The sequence below is a fragment of the Medicago sativa genome, chromosome 3 (assembly GCF_051527215.1).
Source record: "Medicago sativa cultivar Bolivia chromosome 3, Bolivia_mono, whole genome shotgun sequence".
In the NCBI taxonomy this organism is placed as follows: Eukaryota; Viridiplantae; Streptophyta; class Magnoliopsida; order Fabales; family Fabaceae; genus Medicago; species Medicago sativa.
Genome location: NC_140751.1, coordinates 103,573,183 through 103,586,981, shown reverse-complemented (window position 1 = coordinate 103,586,981; position 13,799 = coordinate 103,573,183). Strand labels below are relative to the sequence as shown.

The following is a 13,799-nucleotide window of genomic DNA, read 5'->3' as shown; positions in this document are numbered from 1 at the left end:
TTAAGCATGTCTCACATAGACACATCACTTTTTTATAATTTTTTAATAATAGTATCTAATATGTACTCAACCACTCCAATAGAGACCATCTTAACAAAAAGACTAAACGGGTCCCACCAATAACTCTTTATTATTTACATTTCAACAAAAACAACTCAACAACGATTATTTTATTAAAAAGTGATGTGAGACCCACTTAAGAATGAGGGTCTTAAGTGAGACCATGAGTCTTAAGAGACGCCAAAAAAAAAATCCACAATGGGGGTACCTATTAGGTATCGGGTCTTAAATGGTGAAGACCTCGCCAATGTGGATGGTCTCCAATGGGAGGGTTTTAACCATTTAAGACCTAATACCTATTAGGTAACCCATTGAAGAGAATCTTTTTCAGGGTCTTACTTAAGACCATCACTTTTAAGCGGGACCATCACCCTTTTAGTATTAAAAAATTGAAATGTAATGATATAAAGTTATTGATAGTTGATTGGTGGGTCCTATTTAAGAAATTTTTGTGAGATGGTGAGTTAGAGGGATTGAGTTCTTATTAGGTATTACTATTAAAAAATTACAAATAAGCGATGTGTACACGTGAGACTCATTTAAGAACCCAAAAATGAATGTCTCCATTGTGGATGCTCTTAGTTGCTAACCTTAGCAGCATGTCCTCACAAACATACACTTTTTTAGTATATTTTGATTTCACAAACACTTTGTGAAAATTATAATGTAAGTAATCTAAAACAAGCATGTTTAACTAGTATTATCATCGTGCACTAAACAAAGACATATCTCGTTATGGATCCGAGTTTTAGTTCGTTACGTAAAATGACAATGCAGCAGCGTTAAGTTCTTTGATAGAAAACTTTTTTGTTGTTGAAGGAATTGATGGAAAACTTTGTTATTCATGGTTGTCCTATCATATTTTGAAGGATTACTCTTTGTAGTCTCACACCACACGGATATCCAATTAAAAAAACAAAAAAAATGAATAACCAATTAAGCAAGCACGAAAAACAAATACACACACAAAACATATATAGTAATAATATATCATAAGCTTAACATGATGATCCATAGGATTGAGTTAGACCATCTCCAATGGCCTATTGAATGTGTCATTCAACTTATTGAATCATTGGAGGAACGTTATTGAAGATGATGTGGATGAAAGAGGGTGTTGAAAGGATTCAACAAGTTGAAAGCTGGCCCGCAAACGCCACGTGGCGCGTCATGGTTCGTGAAGCTGAGCGCGTGTAGTGCACGCGCCTACAGGGCGCGTGAGGAAATGCAGGACGCGGAGAGAGAAGCTTTTGTGGATAAAGCTGTGACACGTGGCTTGCTACGATTGGCAGCTTGGATTTTTATCTTCTTAATAATTTGGACTCAATTATTTCATTGCAAATAATTTTTTTTTTACCAAAATTCGTGATTTTTTTCTCTATAAATAGAGACTTGGATCATTTGATTTGGACACAGAAAAAAACCAAGTTTTTCACTCTCTTAATCTTATTATTAGTTTTTCTTTTGAAGTTTTAGTCTTTACTTAGTGAAATGGATCCCAATAATAATCAATTCAACACCCAAAATTCTTCTGATTACCCATTTAACTACCAAAATCCCAACAATTATCAACACCCAAATCAATTTCCCAACCAACATCTTCAAAACCCAAATCAATTTCCCAACCAACATTCTCAAAATCCAAATCAATTTTCCAACCAACATCCTCAAAACATGCCTAATTTTGGTTTTGCATCAAATTTTAATCACCCATCCCCTGTTCTTGACAACATTAATCCATATCATAGATCTATGATGGGTTATCCATCTCAAACACCCCTATTTAATGGTTATATGCCAATGGTGAATGAAAATTTTCAGAGTGTTGGTGAATGTAACACCCATACCAGACGTATCTAGAAAGTCTGGCACGTGCGTTAATATTAGTACTGGATACATTAAAATATACAACAATTAAAAACTTCGAATGAATAATATTTACATCAAGTTACGTTCGTATAAATAATAATACAACACGATTCATCCATTCATAAAAAATTACATCCTTGAAGTCCATAACGTCTTGCAGCTTTATGAACGAACCCTTGAAGTAATATCCATCCGGCTTCGAACATGCATAAACATCCTGCTTATCTGAAACAAATAAGGATTGGGATGAGACATAATGTCTCAGTGAGTTCCCCTAAATCCTAGGCTATAGGCAACCTCAAGGGGAAACCTACGGTCACCACGTGTCTACATTACAACCTGACGGTTGATTATACGTGTGTGGGGATTTGCAGACTTAGACGGTAGTGCATACTAGAGCCGTCTTATCATATCCTACTTGTTTTAGGCTTCACTTCCTATACGTGTCATGGCGGTCGAGGGGGAACCTAGGACCGCATTGCCAAGGATACGCTTTATGTATCAAGGCCTAAACATAACATAATCATGGCACGATTCTAAACCGGACGATAAGGGGAAACCTAAGATCGTCATCGGTATCATAATCTTTACTTGCTCTAATCCATGCCTTGTACTTGTCATTTAGCACCTAGTGCTCTTATTCTTGAACATAATGTGCATGGGATCATTCTTGCCTGAACTTGATCTTAACATAACTATAATCATAAGAAACATAATCATATTCATATAATACATAAACGTATCTAAGTTCATTCATTAGGTTAGCGTTGAACAAACAGTTATTATCTTGATTCATTTTACGGATAGTCCCAGGTGGAGTAACCCCGAAATCAATCCCATACATGACCGATGTACGTACATCGGACTCCCTCGGTGTCGTGCGGGTCCCTTGCGGCTTGAACCATTCCCCTTAGGTCGAGAACCTCCCGTATCCCCCTGGTGTGGATAACACGAGACACGATCACCTACGTCTTGTTTACTCAGTGACATGCGGGTCCCTTACGGCTTGAATCGTTCTCATCATGAGAACCCCTTGTATCCCCCTGATGTGGATAGCAAGAGACATGTCACCTACACTTATTAATCATGGTCTTGTCGTTCATAAAAGTTATACTTAATCATGCTTACATGTTTACCTCGGAACCTTAATCGATCCGATTAGCGGTAAAGTCTTACTTGTTCATGCTTGTACATTCTTAATCATGTGCGAAGATAACATACTTCGCGTCTTAACATTCTAGGGATTCTTGCTAAACATGCTAATTCATTCTTGTTCATGAGAGTAGAAAATATTCCTAGCATCTTAACATACATAAATATTCATGGTCATCATTCTAATTCTCGACAACTATGTCAAGGTTCTAGTTCTTTCCCTTAAGGAATATCTTGCTACCCCAATCTATATCATAACATAACATTTCATGTGCAATTCGTCATTGAAATTCTTGATGTTGTTCATGCATTTCTTTACCAATATCTTTAGGTATAATGAGCAATGATAACTTAACTTTGAGGGGTTTTTAAAGTTATAAGAGACTGCAGGGAAAAACTTGGTCGAAACCACTGCATTTCGTGAATTTTCTTGTAAAATAGTACTGTGCTGTCAAATCTCGCTTGAGCGAGATTCATCATGCTTGAGCGAGATTCCAAGCGAGATTTCTCGCTTGAGCGAGATTCCAAGCGAGATTTTAATTTGATTCGGCAAAAATCTCGCTTGAGCGAGATTTTTCTCGCTTAAGCGAGGTTCTTCAGTACCAGACCTGCAGAATTCGTAATTTTGACCTCTAAACCTCAAAATTGAGTTTCCAATGCACACAAGACACCCAGAATACATAGAAAACAGCTTAGAACAATTACATGACAACAAACAACATCATTTCAATGATTAATGGCAAAAGGGGTACTAAAACCCTAACTTACATTCTAATCCAAATCATGTTTTCTACAAGACATAATCATAATCCCAAAGGTAAGGAATTCTATCTATGGAACTCACCTAATCATGTTTGCTTGCTTTCCTTCAAGATCCAAGCTCAAACCCTAGCTTTTGCTTCAATCTTGATCCTTAGCTTTTCCCACCAAACCAAGCTTTAATCCTTTCCTTCACTTGTTTCTTGCTTGCTAAGCCATGCTTAATCATGCTTGATCTTGATTTGGAAGAAGTTTGGTTGATTAGAGAAGAGAGGGAGGGCGCATGGTAGAGAGAAGGAGGAGAGAACTCTTTCTCTCAAAACCTAGAGAGAGAAAGAGGAAGAAATTATGAGGTTTCCACCCTCAAAATCACTTATATACTCCCTTGTGCGAGATTACTTAAATGCCCTTCGTCTCAGTCGTGTTTACCTGACCTTGATACATAACTCATGCTTAACTGATATTACATATAAATATCTTCCGTCGTACTTAACTTTCTTCATCATAATCACTTTCCATGAATCTTAGTCCTCTGATACATTTAACAGATGAATTTTCCATTAGCTGACGAGTGGGATGTTACACTCTACCCCCCTTAAAAAAAATTTCGTCCTCGAAATTTAGAGATCGACTACCAATTATCTTGACAAAAACTTATCGCCTATGGTCTGAGCCAAACATTTTCCATTCATACACACCCAAAGGGTTCATCGTATAATCCTCATTTTGTTTCTTAATACACTTGTAACTAAACATAGCCTTCTTGATCTCATTATCACTCAAACTTAGAGTTATCTTAGTATATCATGACTTGGAACTTACCTTGCTACACCTAAACTTATTGTCTCAGACTCGGATCTTACCCGCTTAACATAACCATTCACAAAGGTATCTTATCATAAACATGAACCATTTCGTTACGTTACCTCATCATAATCATGAACACTCAGGATTTTCCTTTTAACTGGGATCCTACGGAAACCAGGTTTGCCCTGCACTGCTTACTTGCAACTTTAAAACATCTTAGCATACCTATACATAGTTAAAACATAATTTTCCCTTATTGTACCTTGAGATATGTGCCTCTTTCTTACATTACTTATCTTGACGATTCTACGAATCTCTTATCCATTTTCAGAGTCTTAAGAAATCTTTCGATCTCATTACCATTCTTATTGCACCCGAATTCATGGATGGCTCATATAACTCGTCATAAAGAGGTGAAATTAATTACACCTATACGTATAATATTCATCAACCCATCTTGCAACTTACATGCTCTTAAAACTTCTGACTTAGATCTCTTGCATTTGAATACTCTTAACATATACTTGTGCGTCTCATAAACTTTTCGAAAACCTTTGTTGTTCACTTCAACACATTATGCTCTCCATAACATTCGCACACCTTCAAGTGTCGTTTCTTGTTAAATAATAACGATACTCGTCCTAACATATTACTTTAAAAAGTTTTTTAAACATGGGTATTTGGATCTTTAGAACGAATAGAGACATAATCTTTTAAAAGAATTTCGTGAAAAATTTGTCATGTTTAAATAATTTCGTTTCCAAGTCTCTCAATACCCCTTTTAAATTTTAAGAGTTTTTAAATCATAGTTCGAAATCTTCATAGCAAGTATCGTGATCGTTTAACAAGTCTGACATAAGAGAGCATGCACTTAATCGTGCATAACTCATGATTTATATCTTCATCCAGAATGAAATTCTTGAACTTTAAAGTAGCTTCTTTCTTATTCTTTCTTGACTTACATACATATCTGGGAGACTCACATAATTGCATAACATAAATCATATAGGATCCTTGATCCTCATAACATTATCTCATCTCCTCGTTCTGAGAACAAATAACGTGAATCTTCAAAACATCATATCCGGTTATGTTCACACATTGTCACCTTATCCTGCATTTTTCTTATCATAGCACATATCCTTACATATATCTCCATTCTTACTTAACATTTTGAGAAATTCTCGCTTGTCCGATAATGCATCTAACGAAGGCTCTTACTATCACATTCCATGTTCCATGATTACCGTTAACAACTATACCAATTAACTTTCGTTGCGCCACTCTGATTCCCACTAGTTGGCCTTAACCAATACTTTAATCCATTGGGACGACTGAACTTCACCTTCTTTCTCTCATATGAGCATCATCTTCTTGAGCCTTTCTCAAAACCTTCCATATGACAACCATTGCCATAAACATGCACCTCACAATACCTTGCAAGGTTGAATCTTATGGTATACTTGTCAAATTACCATACTTTTTTATTTGAGGATAGACCTTACTTTCTCACTGGTTGAGTTCACCTCATGACATACACTTACTATACATAAACTTGTTTCTGAGAAATCTTGAATTCCCATAATAGACTTATCATAATTTATACATACTTTTCCTGATCATACTTCATTGTATTCTCGCATACTATGTTTTGCGTAATCAAACTAATGTTTGCTCGTTAATTTCTTTCTTTAAGAAAACATCATAATTTAACACACGGGTCATTGGCGTTGACGACTTCTCTCTATATAAAAATATAATAAATTTGGCCCCAGTCGTTGCTCTAAAGCCACGGAATAAGTTGATAACACATCTGTGTCATCCAACCTTAGTTCCGGTGAGTCTAGCCCACTCTACGTGAGTCGTAACAACCGGTACCTGAAAAATTCCATTTTAAAATCTATAAACATCAAATCCAATCACCCATATGTGTCTACCTTTCAAAAATCTTGTAAACTTTTGAATTCAACATCTTAACGGGCTTTAGCAATTCAATTAAGCAAAACATAGATCCGGGAGTGCTCATGACTTCATAAAATCTGGAAATCTTGTGACTTCGCACAATTATCTTACCACTTTACTTTCCATCTCATGTCTTTGCATCCACTTAATCCGTTCCATAAGCCAAAACCTTAAAACTCTTGACCCATGCTCTTCGCCCGTTCTTGCCACGTTAACTTCTAATGTTACCTTGAACCAGATTGATTCCGTTAATAGTTGTCCATGCATTTTCTTCCTTAGAAATCATAGGGTGTAATATGCATTCGATACTTGATGCTTTAGAGAGTTTTTGTTGCATAAAAGATTGTGAAAACAACCTCCAATAGTTACTGCTAACCCTAGAGACGAAATGACAGTTTTTGAGAAAACCGAAATTTCGCTCCAGGTACGCTATTAGCGAAATCCTCTGGAGTAATTTCGTTATTAGCGAAATTTTCGCTATTGACGTGCTTTCTTCAACACAGTTTTCCAAAAAATCATATTTTTCATAAAATCTTATTTCCTCAAGTATCCCAATGCATATCATTCCTTTCGATCGTCTTAAAAACAATTCTATAACCTTTGCATGACAAGCATTAACATCAATCGATTCAATTCACGACACATTAAAAACTGATATCTTGTCCTCCAAGCACTTAACATAAACTTCCACATAAAACTTCAACTTCGTCCGCTAAGAACGGCTTAACTTATTTCTCTGCCAACTCATTCATTGTTTGAACCTTATTCTCACTGAACATACAGATTTTCAACTTTATCCTCATATCTCAATTCCTGAGAACTTACTAATTCCATCAACACATACAGACTTATCCTTAACTTATATCTCGTACTCACGTTCCAAAATATATATATATATATACCCAACTTCTTCACTTACGGATACTTAAAGTATCACTAACATCATACTCGAATTTGTCGGAACTTCTTTCTTAACATGTCTTACATTCCCGGAGGATTCACACTTGTGCTTGCTTAGTTCACCGGCCACCTTTTGGCACGATCAAACTCTTACTAATACTTATCCGAGTTCTCAATTATGAGTTCACACTTTCCAGTGCATCTCCATCTCATACTTCATTCCTCCTTGGTCCTATTCAGCTCTCAGGCATCCATTCCAATCGTCGAATGCTAAATTGAGTTGATCAGGCTCAACTAACAACAACAATTAGAACTTTTACCCGGAACCCAATGGTCCCACTACCTTAGTTGTACTTTATTGACCCAAGGCACGGTCTGAATCGACCTGCTCTGATACCAATTGTAACACCCATACCAGACGTATCTAGAAAGTCTGGCACGTGCGTTAATATTAGTACTGGATACATTAAAATATACAACAATTAAAAACTTCGAATGAATAATATTTACATCAAGTTACGTTCGTATAAATAATAATACAACACGATTCATCCATTCATAAAAAATTACATCCTTGAAGTCCATAACGTCTTGCAGCTTTATGAACGAACCCTTGAAGTAATATCCATCCGGCTTCGAACATGCATAAACATCCTGCTTATCTGAAACAAATAAGGATTGGGATGAGACATAATGTCTCAGTGAGTTCCCCTAAATCCTAGGCTATAGGCAACCTCAAGGGGAAACCTACGGTCACCACGTGTCTACATTACAACCTGACGGTTGATTATACGTGTGTGGGGATTTGCAGACTTAGACGGTAGTGCATACTAGAGCCGTCTTATCATATCCTACTTGTTTTAGGCTTCACTTCCTATACGTGTCATGGCGGTCGAGGGGGAACCTAGGACCGCATTGCCAAGGATACGCTTTATGTATCAAGGCCTAAACATAACATAATCATGGCACGATTCTAAACCGGACGATAAGGGGAAACCTAAGATCGTCATCGGTATCATAATCTTTACTTGCTCTAATCCATGCCTTGTACTTGTCATTTAGCACCTAGTGCTCTTATTCTTGAACATAATGTGCATGGGATCATTCTTGCCTGAACTTGATCTTAACATAACTATAATCATAAGAAACATAATCATATTCATATAATACATAAACGTATCTAAGTTCATTCATTAGGTTAGCGTTGAACAAACAGTTATTATCTTGATTCATTTTACGGATAGTCCCGGGTGGAGTAACCCCGAAATCAATCCCATACATGACCGATGTACGTACATCGGACTCCCTCGGTTTCGTGCGGGTCCCTTGCGGCTTGAACCATTCCCCTTAGGTCGAGAACCTCCCGTATCCCCCTGGTGTGGATAACACGAGACACGATCACCTACGTCTTGTTTACTCAGTGACATGCGGGTCCCTTACGGCTTGAATCGTTCTCATCATGAGAACCCCTTGTATCCCCCTGATGTGGATAGCAAGAGACATGTCACCTACACTTATTAATCATGGTCTTGTCGTTCATAAAAGTTATACTTAATCATGCTTACATGTTTACCTCGGAACCTTAATCGATCCGATTAGCGGTAAAGTCTTACTTGTTCATGCTTGTACATTCTTAATCATGTGCGAAGATAACATACTTCGCGTCTTAACATTCTAGGGATTCTTGCTAAACATGCTAATTCATTCTTGTTCATGAGAGTAGAAAATATTCCTAGCATCTTAACATACATAAATATTCATGGTCATCATTCTAATTCTCGACAACTATGTCAAGGTTCTAGTTCTTTCCCTTAAGGAATATCTTGCTACCCCAATCTATATCATAACATAACATTTCATGTGCAATTCGTCATTGAAATTCTTGATGTTGTTCATGCATTTCTTTACCAATATCTTTAGGTATAATGAGCAATGATAACTTAACTTTGAGGGGTTTTTAAAGTTATAAGAGACTGCAGGGAAAAACTTGGTCGAAACCACTGCATTTCGTGAATTTTCTTGTAAAATAGTACTGTGCTGTCAAATCTCGCTTGAGCGAGATTCATCATGCTTGAGCGAGATTCCAAGCGAGATTTCTCGCTTGAGCGAGATTCCAAGCGAGATTTTAATTTGATTCGGCAAAAATCTCGCTTGAGCGAGATTTTTCTCGCTTAAGCGAGGTTCTTCAGTACCAGACCTGCAGAATTCGTAATTTTGACCTCTAAACCTCAAAATTGAGTTTCCAATGCACACAAGACACCCAGAATACATAGAAAACAGCTTAGAACAATTACATGACAACAAACAACATCATTTCAATGATTAATGGCAAAAGGGGTACTAAAACCCTAACTTACATTCTAATCCAAATCATGTTTTCTACAAGACATAATCATAATCCCAAAGGTAAGGAATTCTATCTATGGAACTCACCTAATCATGTTTGCTTGCTTTCCTTCAAGATCCAAGCTCAAACCCTAGCTTTTGCTTCAATCTTGATCCTTAGCTTTTCCCACCAAACCAAGCTTTAATCCTTTCCTTCACTTGTTTCTTGCTTGCTAAGCCATGCTTAATCATGCTTGATCTTGATTTGGAAGAAGTTTGGTTGATTAGAGAAGAGAGGGAGGGCGCATGGTAGAGAGAAGGAGGAGAGAACTCTTTCTCTCAAAACCTAGAGAGAGAAAGAGGAAGAAATTATGAGGTTTCCACCCTCAAAATCACTTATATACTCCCTTGTGCGAGATTACTTAAATGCCCTTCGTCTCAGTCGTGTTTACCTGACCTTGATACATAACTCATGCTTAACTGATATTACATATAAATATCTTCCGTCGTACTTAACTTTCTTCATCATAATCACTTTCCATGAATCTTAGTCCTCTGATACATTTAACAGATGAATTTTCCATTAGCTGACGAGTGGGATGTTACAGTGAATATCCTGAATTTTCATCACAAATAAATCGTGGTGGAATGACAAGAGCTAATGAAGTCACTCCAATTCCAGAGGATACAACTCCTAAGAGCAAGAAAAACCAGCAACCATCATGGAACACTGAACAAAATTTGGTGTTAATTAGTGGGTGGATAAAATATGGAACATGCAGTGTTGTCGGGAGAAACCAGACAAGTGAAGCATATTGGGGTAAAATTGCTGAGTATTGTAATGACCATTGCTCGTTCGATTCTCCGTGCGATGTAGTTGCATGCCGAAACTGTTTTAATTATATGAGCAAATTAATAAATAAATGGGTTGGTGCTTATGATACCGCTAAGCGTTTGCATGCAAGCGGTTGGTCGGAAGATGATGTTTTGGCAAAAGCCCAGGAATTATATGCATGTGGGAAGAATGTTCAATTTACTTTAAAGGAAGAATGGCGCGCTCTCCGTGATCAACCACGCTATGGTAGTCAAGTGGGAGGAAATGTTGGCTCAGGAAGTAGTGGATCTAAGAGATTTCACGAGGACTCTGTAGGATCTAGTGCTCGTCTAATGGGTAGGGAGGCAGCTAAAAAAAAGGAAAAAAGAAAAGCAAGGACGCTGCTGCCTTGGAGGAGGTGGAAAAAGAGTGGGTTCAATTCAAAGAAAATCAAGGTGCAAGAGATTGAACAATTGAAAGAGTACACCGCAGAGCAACATGAGAAAAACAGATTGAAGAAAATGAAACTGTACCTAAAGTTAAGTTCCGAAGAGCATCTCGATGACCGGAAAAAAATTTGTTCGAAAACTTGGTGCGTGAGCTGTTTGGAAATTAATTTCACTGTAATATTTGTTTGTATTCGGTCAAAATTGTCAGTGTTGTCTAGTCCCCAGTGTTTACTTTAATAATTGTCAGTGTTGTCTAGTCTCAGTGATAGTCCCTAGTGTTGTCTAGTCCCCCGTGAGTTATTTCACAAACTATTTGCTTTAATAATTATGCCCACTGTGTGCCACTTATTTCACATACTATTTGCTTTAATAATTATGCCCACTGTCTTCCTCCATTCGTTGTAATGTGTGCCCACTGTTTAATAAAATGATACTATCCGTGACTTTAATAATTATCGCCATTGTTTGCTTTAATACAATACAATAACTTATTTCGAATCCGTCAGTGTCCACCACACAATATACTTATATATATGGACTCATATCTACTTTTAATATCACAAATCTCATTCATATCTACTTCTAATATCACCAAAAAACTATCAATGAATCCTTTTGATATGGAAGCCTACTTCCAAAAACGTGATGTTGAAGACACTTATATCATCAACCGATTTATTCAGCGTCGAAAAAAATAGAGGAAGGTAGTGGATCTCGTAGTAGAAAATATTTAAATAGAGATCATGCAGCGGCTAACCAAAGACTCATTGACGACTACTTTGCCAATGAGCCTACATATGACGATGCAATGTTTCGTCGTCGGTACCGGATACAAAAACACGTTTTCCTTCAAATCGTTGGAGACCTTTCAAGTAGTGATAACTACTTCACCCAGCGAGTTGATGCCGTCAACAAAGAAGGTATATCACCATTAGCAAAATGTACCACAACAATGCGAATGTTAGCATATGGTGTGGCAGCAGATGCGGTCGATGAATACATCAAAATAGGAAGTAGTACAACATTGGAGTGCTTACTTAGATTCTGCAAAGGAATCATACGACTGTATGAGCAAGTGTACTTGAGAGCACCAACCCAAGATGACCTGCAAAGAATACTACATGTTAGTGAAATGCGAGGGTTCCCAGGGATGATCGAGAGTATTGACTGCATGCACTGGGAGTTGAAAAATTGTCCTAAAGCATGGGAAGGTCAATTCACCAGGGGGATAAGGGAACCACCACAGTTATTCTTGAAGCAGTTGCATCTCATGGTCTATGGATCCGGCATTCCTTTTTTGGATGTCCGGGAACGTTGAACGATATAAACGTTCTAGACCGGTCACCAGTATTTGATGATGTGGAACAGGGAAAAGCTCCAAGGGTGAATTACTTTGTGAATCAACGTCCCTATAATATGGCATACTATCTAGCTGATGGTATCTACCCTTCTTATCCAACTTTCGTCAAATCAATTAGACTTCCTCAAAGTGAACCCGATAGGTTATTTGCAAAACAACAGGAGAGCTGTCGGAAGGACATCGAACGTGCTTTTGGAGTGCTTCAAGCTCGATTTAAAATCATCTGTGAACCAACTCGCTTATGGGACATAGCCTATTTGGGTATCATCATGAGGTCATGCATCATATTACATAATATGATTGTTGAGGATGAACGAGATACATATGCTCAACGTTGGACCGATTTTGAGCAATCTGTGGGAAGTGGATCTAGTACACCGCAACCATACTCGACCGAGGTGTTACCTACTTTTGCAAATCATATGCGTGCTAGATCCGAGTTGCGTGATCCAAATGTTCATCACGAATTGCAAGCAGATCTAGTGAAGCACATATGGACAAAGTTTGGAATGTTTCGTGATTGAAGATGATTTGTATCGTATTAAATAAATTACTTGTGTGTTGTGTGCTTGTTTGTTGGCTTGCATTTTAAGCTATTTGTGTGTCGCGTGCTTAGTTTGTTGTATTGCATTTTAAGTTAAGAAAATAAAAATAAATTATTTAAATAAATTTTGTTTTTACAAAAAACAAAAAAAAAATTGTTAAGTGTTTCTTTATTTTAATTTAATTATAATCGATAATTGTAATTTTATGTAATTATAAAAACATAAATATAAAATTAAATAAGAATAAGAAAAAAAAGGTGGTGGGGTAGAGTGTTGAATGAAAAAACCATTGGAGAGGTAAAATTTGAATGAGTGATGAATTAAGAGAGAGAAAATGATGTGGAGTCTTGAGAATTGAAAAAGTGGATGTTGAAGGTTGTTGAATGTATTTTACCATTGTACATGGTCTTACATATTTAATATCCAAGTGCCTATAATTGTTCTCACCATTCTCACATACAAAAGTCATTCTCATGTGATATACCCTATATATATACATACATATATATATATATATAGGAGAATGTTAACTGATGCCCCCGGGGCATTGGTTAAACAGCTAAAAGATGTAAAATTTTATTAAAAAGTGGTGTAATAATTAGTTAGTCAAAAGTAACCGTTTATATTTCCAAGACAATTTTTCTACTTTTGGATTCCTTAACCAGTGCCTTGGGGGCATTGGTTAACATGACATGGTCTTATATACACCCTCAGGTCACAAATATAAGCAAAAATTCACTTTTAAGGTTCATTCAATAAATGATGTATGTGGACTATTAATAGTACTCAGTACTTCG

General features: G+C 37.0%; 1 pseudogene; it reads left to right on the top strand.

Moving 5' to 3' along the window:
- Positions 1-1,812: 1,812 nt before the first annotated feature.
- On the top strand, positions 1,813-13,292 carry LOC146943240 (uncharacterized; annotated as a pseudogene).
- The last annotated feature ends 507 nt before the right edge of the window (positions 13,293-13,799 follow it).